Raw genomic sequence first — 8251 nt, 5'->3', positions numbered from 1 at the left:
CAATTCTTCCAAATCAGGCTACGAATTCACATTAGTCATGAGCTACCTTACTCTTCTCATATTGAGTTAAGAGTTTTCTAATGGTCACTTTCGCATTGCAGGGGTACTTTTACTTTCTGGTAACCATCTACTCTCTTCTCCATCATTTTCACATCCATACATATAACCCTTGAGACTCTCAACAACTACCACTGAGGTTTATGGTTACACAAACATCTGTGTTAATGATCTTAGTTTCGTTCTACCACGAACTGAGTGACACCTAAAATTCCATACCTTATTCGTGGTCAGTACCAAGAAATCTATTTTCTTTTGAGCGATCCTAATGAAGTGTTCTCGCCCCAAGACATTTCTTCCAAAGGCTACATTTTTTTTTGAGATTTCAATATTTTTTTCCAAGTCACTTAAATAAATTCCAAACCTACTCGTTCAACTAACTACACTGGTCACACGAGTACCTCCTCCAACTTTCACGCTTATGTCAAGTTCGTAGTTTGGATGAAGGATGAACCACCTTTATAAGCCTTATTAAAAGATGACTTTCAATGTTTCTCATCAAACATTTGATCGTATTCAACAGGAAACAACACAGACACTTCTTAGTCTCTCTTGACTATGAAGAAAGAGATCTTTGCCTGGGATCAATAGATTTATGTCTCTAGTTAGACATCACACATACCACAGATAAACTTCATTTTATTTCTTTTTCTTTGACACTCTTGCACGAAGATCCTAGTGATTTTTCAAAAGTCTAGTTCGTGGTTACAAATAATATTTAGGTTCGCAGTTGTACTCATGATTACTGACACTGAACGTCCGGGGTGTATGAATTCAACGTGTTTTCTTTACTGCGAAAGGAGATGAGCTGACGCGACAAATTTTAAAAGATAAGAATTCCAAGGGGCGAATGCAAAGTTGAATGGACAAACACGCCGCGTGATGCAAGCTTTTGACTTATCACAACTGTCAAATCGTGCTTTTTCAGGATAAGGTTAATCATTCGAGATACTCTCTCTCCGGATTTTCCTCACCAAATCCAATCTTATATAAAGGTTTTGACGGTTCCATATCTCTTTACCACTTTCAAAATCTCTAAACAATTTCTGGCGATCACAAAGCTCTCCACTGCTCATCTTCTTCCTCAAGCTTCATCAATGGCGGCTTCATCTGAGAATCTTTCTGTTCAAGACCAAACTGCTCATTCAACTCTTCTGGCCATTAAGAAACATCAAGACATCATCATCGATCTGGATCCAGTTAGATATAATCCCTTTCTACTACCTCTAACTGAGTGCCTGAAATACTCCCCTCTCACCATTACTTTATCTCAAGTTCAGAATGTTCCCATATCGATTCTCTCCAAAGCATACACAACAACCAACTATGTCAAGGAAGAACAACATATATACTTTGACATCTATAATCATACAACCTCGATTTCCAAAACCCGCTTTTGCAATCTGTTAGGGTTTCCTCGGTCAGAAAACATGGTAAACCCAGAAACCATTTCCAACGCTGCTATCTTGGAAATGTTTTATCAAATGGGGTACAAGGAAACTCTCACCACTGTTTCCAAGTTCAAGAAACCCAATCTTCCACCTATATGGAACGCCTTATTCACTATCTTGTTCAAAGCTTTTTCTGAAAGGGTTACTGGCAACAACTGTGCGAGCAAGCTCTTCATGGGTCTGATGTTTGGCCTTTATACTGGTCAAAATGTTAACTATGGTTCTATTCTCTGGGATCAACTTATCCAGAGCACTCATTCTGTTACTCATCACAGTGAGATCTCATGTGCAAGATTTTGGACCATCGTTGTTAACAGGGCAATTAAGCAACTCAAAATTCTACTGATGTCTGATGCACTGATGGCTTCTATTGTGACACTCCATATAATTGGTATAATTATGGCTGATAGATCAAAGTTTTCTTTCATCGGCTCAATTCCAAAAGCTATGTTTCGTGGTGTTCCTCCCTCCAGTAAAATTCTAGAGGGTTATCGCTCTCTTACTCCTTCAAGACCTCGTCCATTGAATGATGAATTCCAAGCAATTTTGGCTGAGGTGGATAAAACCAAGAAAGGGGGCAGAGGGTCAAAGAAAGCTACCAAGAAAGACACTGCGAATGAAGGACCTTCTGGGGATGCGAAGCCTCGCTCTAAAAAGCGAAAGGCTCCTGCTGCTTCTACTGCTGCACCAAAGCGAAGGAAGCAATCGGCTAAAAGGAGAAAGTCTCCGACTCCTACTTCATCTCAGAGTGAAGGAGACAATTCTGGATCCGATACTGAGTCGGAGATTCGCATCGAGGAAGATCCCCTTGTTCGTAATACAGAAGATGATCCCGTTCACATTGAAGAACAAGAATTTGTTCGCATTGAGGAGGTAGAACAAGTTCACAACGAACCACCTATTCGCACTGAGGCTCCATCTCCGAATCGTGAGGTAACTCCACCACTTAATGATCATGTTCCTTCTTCACTTCCCTCACCAAAAACAACTACTTCTATCCATATCACCATCGCACCTCTTCCTCCACATATATTATCTCAACCACCCGCCACTATTCCAGTCTCAATCCCTATTTTTCACAAAATCCACCATTTCGTCCAACACCTCTGCTGCACCTATAAGTTCAGTCAATGTATCTAATACGGGGGCGAACACTTCCGGTTTTTCAAGCCATGTTACACCACCCATCTCTCCCATTCGCACCAATGACCCGTAAATGATTTTCGGAGATGATGAAGATGATGATTTGGACGAAATCTCATACAGTCCTTTCCAAATAAGAATTGACAGTGAAGATGAAGTCTCTACTACGAAAGGGGAACTCAAATCTCTTCATGAGAAGATTGACCAGTTGATTCTCAGATCCAAAGTCTCCACTTCCGAGGCTTACTCCAAAGCCGCTGTTGAGAAAATCCTTGAGCGCGTTACGGAGGAACATACTGCTAATGTCTCTACTTTGTCCAAGGTAGTTTCTGATTTTACTGATGCCAGCAAGTCAATGACCGAAAAAGTCGATAAACTAATTGCTGACACAATAGAATTCATGGAGGATTACAAGAACACATACAACGCGAACACAATGACTGCAAACAAGGCTATTAAGAATGTTGGTACCATGTTCCAAGCGGAAAAGGCGAACTTTGTTGAACTTCACAAGGCATTTCAGTCTGATCATGATGCATTTAGTCTTCTATCGCTGTGAAAATCACAAAGCTTCAGGAGGATCTGGCGGCAGAAAATAAGATTACGGATGCTCTCGCCATCAAGGAGGAAAAGTGTAAGGTGTTGGGAAACAAGCTTCACTACACTACAAAGCAGATTGATGATTTGCTAGCAGAGAAGGCAGTCATGAGAAGTTGTATCTCCGACGTGACTGGACTACTCTCTGATATCATTGAGACTCATAATCCCATGATCTCAATCACAGTAAAGAAGCATTTAGCTGAAAAGCTAAGACCGGTGTTTGCTATGTTACACCATTTGGAGGGTGTTTCAAAGCCAATGTCTTTTTCGAAACAAGGGGGAGAAGGCAGCTCCAAAGTTCAAATGAATGAAAACCCCAAAGCTCCAATTCAACCTCCTGTCATCAAGCAAGAACCAAAGAGAAAAAAAATATATTCAATGAAGAACCCATCATTGATGATAGCAAAGACGAAGAGCCTGATGAAGATGAGCTCAAAAGGCGAAAGGCTCGCGAGGCAGAGATAGACAAACATGTTCGCATTGTCAAAGAGGCAGAAGAAAAAGAAAGAGTCGAAAAGGAAGCTCAGGCCACTCTTAAAAGCAAAATGTTATTATTTCCTAAGTGGACCCTGAAGCGCATTCAAAACCAAGTTGTGGATATGCCAAGCCAGTATTGGTTGGATCCAATTGCTTCTTTTGAAATCCAAAATACACAGGATTCACAGTTATACCTACCAATCACACCAAAGGCGTTCAGGTTTCGTGCCTTTGTAAAGGTTGCTAATGTACCTTTCACAGATAGCACTGCGGATCAATTGCTATTCTCCTTCTAGTTGAAGCAAATGAAGCACCAGTATGAGACTTGGAGTGCGAGCAAGGTTGTTGCTGTGAAGATCACTGGGCCAATCGAAACAGAAAGCTTCCCTAATGCGAAGTTTAAATTTGCGAGAGGATCAACATGTCAAGCCTACGAATTCACTCTCGCAGACCTGCCTTGCTTGAACCCCCATGACTGGATGGTGATATATAATATTCTGTTGAGACAGAAGGAGAAGTACGAACCTGTGGTGTCCCATCTTGAACTTTTTATCAAGTCATATATTCAGGAAGTTGGAATGATGGATGTGGATATTGCCACTGTTCTGAGGCAAAAACCATGTGTTGTTCCAAAGGAAGCTCCGAAAGACTTCGAGAAGCTCAAGCCAGGAAAAATTTACAAGGAAGGATGGTTTATGGTATACACGTCTAGAGATCTTCCTGAAGCAAATCGACGCAAGTTATACTTTCATCTCGAAGGCAAACATCTATTTACTATTACTTGTCTGGAGTTTATTTTGGAGCTGGTAGCGAGGTTTAATGGCAACAACAAGGATGACGTGAAGTGTTTCACGGATGTGATTACATGGTATATTCAAGTTCGCAAGCTGCTGTTGAGCTTCATTCCCAAATTCTATGAAGTGCAAAAGCGAATCAAGAACTAGATAGCTATGGTCTCAACTGACGCAAATGGGGAGATTGTTGAAGATTTAATGTTGCGTCATTGGGCCTGTTTTGTTTAGTCCATTTTGTATAAACAAGTTGGGCCTGTTCACTCGTATTTACTACTAGGGTTATAGTATATAAGGTGCATGCATGCTACGTATTTTAGTTAACTTTGCCAATTATCTTTGTAACCCTATTTTACGCCTCTACAGAAGCAATTCTTCATTGAGTTCTTATGAGGCATGACTGTTAATCATTCAGCACTAGTTTGATCACATTGTGTTCTTGTTTACCTGTTTTTTAATCTATTCGATCTTTAAGGATTTATTCCTATCAATTTAAAAATGAGTTTTTGTTAAAAATAGTTTTTGTTTTGGTCAAAAATCGATCTAAGAGATATTAACCAAATTGTATGAGAGACTGTGGTGTTATGACTAATATGAATATAGAATTGAGATCAAAATGACTCGAGTGATTTACACGGAAAGCCATTGATCCTTGTTAGGATCTCCACTATACAATCTTGGGAGGTGATAATGATCACCTGCCTTGTGTGATTTAATTTATCGGAAAAAAAATTACAGAAGTAAGATTGAGAGTACGAGTACAAATGATTCATTGAGTCTAAATTGTGTCGTAGAGTGATTTACATATGTGTATTTATAGTCTAGGTTGGATATCTAGAAATCCGATATTCCGAGGATCCAATTAAACAAGTATTTGCACGTTACTTTGACTTGGCATCTCCAGGTCTTAAGCTTGATTGAAATGATTCTTCAGGGTTGATGAGTAGTTTGTTGACTATTTTAGCACATGTGAAGAATAAACAAGAAATATATTCGATAATTCTGTTAGGAAGTAATGTTAATAATATTTAGGATCTTTAGTGTATTTGCTTTAGGATCCTGGTTATACTTCAAGATTCGGGATCCTGGGAATGTCTTAGGATCTTGATCCCTAACTACTGCCCGCTAATTATATCTGCAAAATATTGGAATTAATTTCGAATATTTAAAGAATATATTTTAATTAAATTGAAATACAGAATTTGAATTTAAAACTCTAACATAAAGAATTATATCCATTTACTTAGGCATGATTGTTCATCAAATCACTTCTCTCTCCTATGTAACCCCAGATAAATAGGGCATAGAGGTTCTTGACCCTTCTTTACTTCTTCTAGCTTACCTCTCAAGAGTTATCAATTATCCCAAGGTAAATCTTCTTGATTCAATTTTTCGTATTTTCCCGTTTCTTGTTTATCATGGGTAAGAAGATTCTTCGTTCTCGAGAAAGTGTCCTTGCTCCCTTTGGAGAGGATTTTGTTTATCCGAAAATCCTTGCCTATGGAGCTTTTCCGGCTAGTAACATCTTCTAGCGATGATGATCGTGGTTCCTTGAGGGAAAATGGAGCTTTTCCGGCTAGTAACATCTTCAGGTGTTTTTGATGTTAAGGTCCAACCAGATTTTGTCTCTCCCACTTGGTTCTGTTTCCCAGAGTATCCTTTCTCCTTAGGCCCGACTTACCCTTTCTCTGGTGAAATCTCTGTATTCTTTGAAGTCACCAAAATTTCTTACATCCAGAAAACGCCTGTGGTCTAAAGGATTGTTCTATGGATTGATAGGTTGAGCCAATCTATGAATCTTAAGATTGGTCTATCCGAGCTAGCTCATGTGTACTATAACATCCATAAAAATCAAGCCAGGTTAAAACTTTAAAATATCCAAAATACCATTAATAATTACAAAGTGTTTTCAAAATAGTTTAAACATCAGAGTTTCCATAAATCATAATCATAAATCGAGGAAGTTTACGGTCACACCTTCGCCTTTTCGTGGTCGTCCATTGTAGCTGAAACAATAATCAATAAACGTAAGCTCGAAGGCTTAGTGAGCTACCCCCAAAATACCCATACACACAACAATACACATATAATAACAAACAACATACTATGGGTCCAATCATCCATCGGGATGGAATACACCAAGCCCTCAACCATCGGGTTGGAATGCCCACACACAACATATATATAACATATACTATGGGTCCAATCATCCATCGGGAAGGAGTACCGCATGCCGTCAACCATCGGGTTAGAATGCCAGCATACTATGGGTCCAATCAACCATCGGTTTGGAATACCCCAGGCCCTCAACCATCGGGTTGGAATGCCAACATACTATGGATCCAATCAACCATCGGGTTGGAATGCCAACATACTATGAGTCCAATCATCCTCGGGATGGAATACTCTCGGCCCACAATCATTGGGTTGGAATGCCCCCCATAACCAATCAAACATGTGCACCTATATTAGATAATCATATAACAGTCTATAAAGACAACATACTACGGTCCTATCATCCTCGGGACGGAATACCCTCAACTACCAATCAATTATGTGCACATATAACAAGCAATCTCCTACTAGCATACAAATAGTCAGACCAAACTATAGGTCACTAAGCATAACCACATCCGATCTACCAGGATACCGATCTAACAGATCATGGCAACATATAACATCCTATCTACCAGGATACTGATCTCATGGATCATAACAACATATAACATCCTATCTACCAGGATATTGATTTAACAGATCATAATAGCATATAACATCCTATCTACCAAGATACGGATCTAATGGATCATCACATGATATAACATCCTATCAACCAGGATACTGATCTAGCTGATCATAACAACATATAACATCTTATCTACCAGGATACTGATCTAACGGATCATAACAATACTTGAGCATATAATATCCTATCTACCAGGATACTAATCTAACGGGTCATAATAGCATATAACATCCTATCTACCATGATACTGATCTAACAGATCATAACAACACTCGAGCATATAACATATCAGGATAGCAATCCAAAAGGGTCATCCTTGATGCCTTAGACCCTTGAGTATAGTGAGGAAAACTCACCTCGCAAAGCCGATCTGAACTGAAGAATCGAACTCCCGAATCGCTGCCCCACCAAAGATCCCGAACTATCCAAAAATAAATACCAAGTCATTACAAAACATAAAAATCTTGACTAAAGATCCACACAATCCATCATGTCCATTTTCTTTTTTGGGTCAAGGCCCAATGCCAATTCCATAACCTTGAAAGTCCTTATGACAAGCCTATTATTGGCCCAATTTACCAAATTGGGCCCAACTCCCTAATTAGGCCTCATTCCAAGATCCATTATCAAAACTTGGCCCAAAACATAATATTCATAAAGCCCGGCAAAGTCCCAAATCCAATTAGTCCATAAACAACCTAAAGCCCGAAGCCCAATTGCCAAAGGCCCAACAGAGGACGTACGCGGGGCGTACTCGTCCTAATGTTGACCACCCTCGGGGTGGTTGACCCAGTATGCTGGGCGTACTGGATTTACATGGGCGTATGCGGGGTTTCACCAAAACCCTAATAAGTGCTTAATGGCTAAAGCACTTAAACGCAAACTTTAGATCCATCGACCAAATGTGCCATAGGACTATTAAGTCTCGAACTTTATCACTTTGGAGATCCAAAATGTTCATAACACATGGTCTTAATCCATTAAGA

The sequence above is a fragment of the Lactuca sativa genome, chromosome 9, assembly GCF_002870075.4.
Source record: "Lactuca sativa cultivar Salinas chromosome 9, Lsat_Salinas_v11, whole genome shotgun sequence".
In the NCBI taxonomy this organism is placed as follows: Eukaryota; Viridiplantae; Streptophyta; class Magnoliopsida; order Asterales; family Asteraceae; genus Lactuca; species Lactuca sativa.
This window is presented reverse-complemented; position numbering follows the sequence as displayed.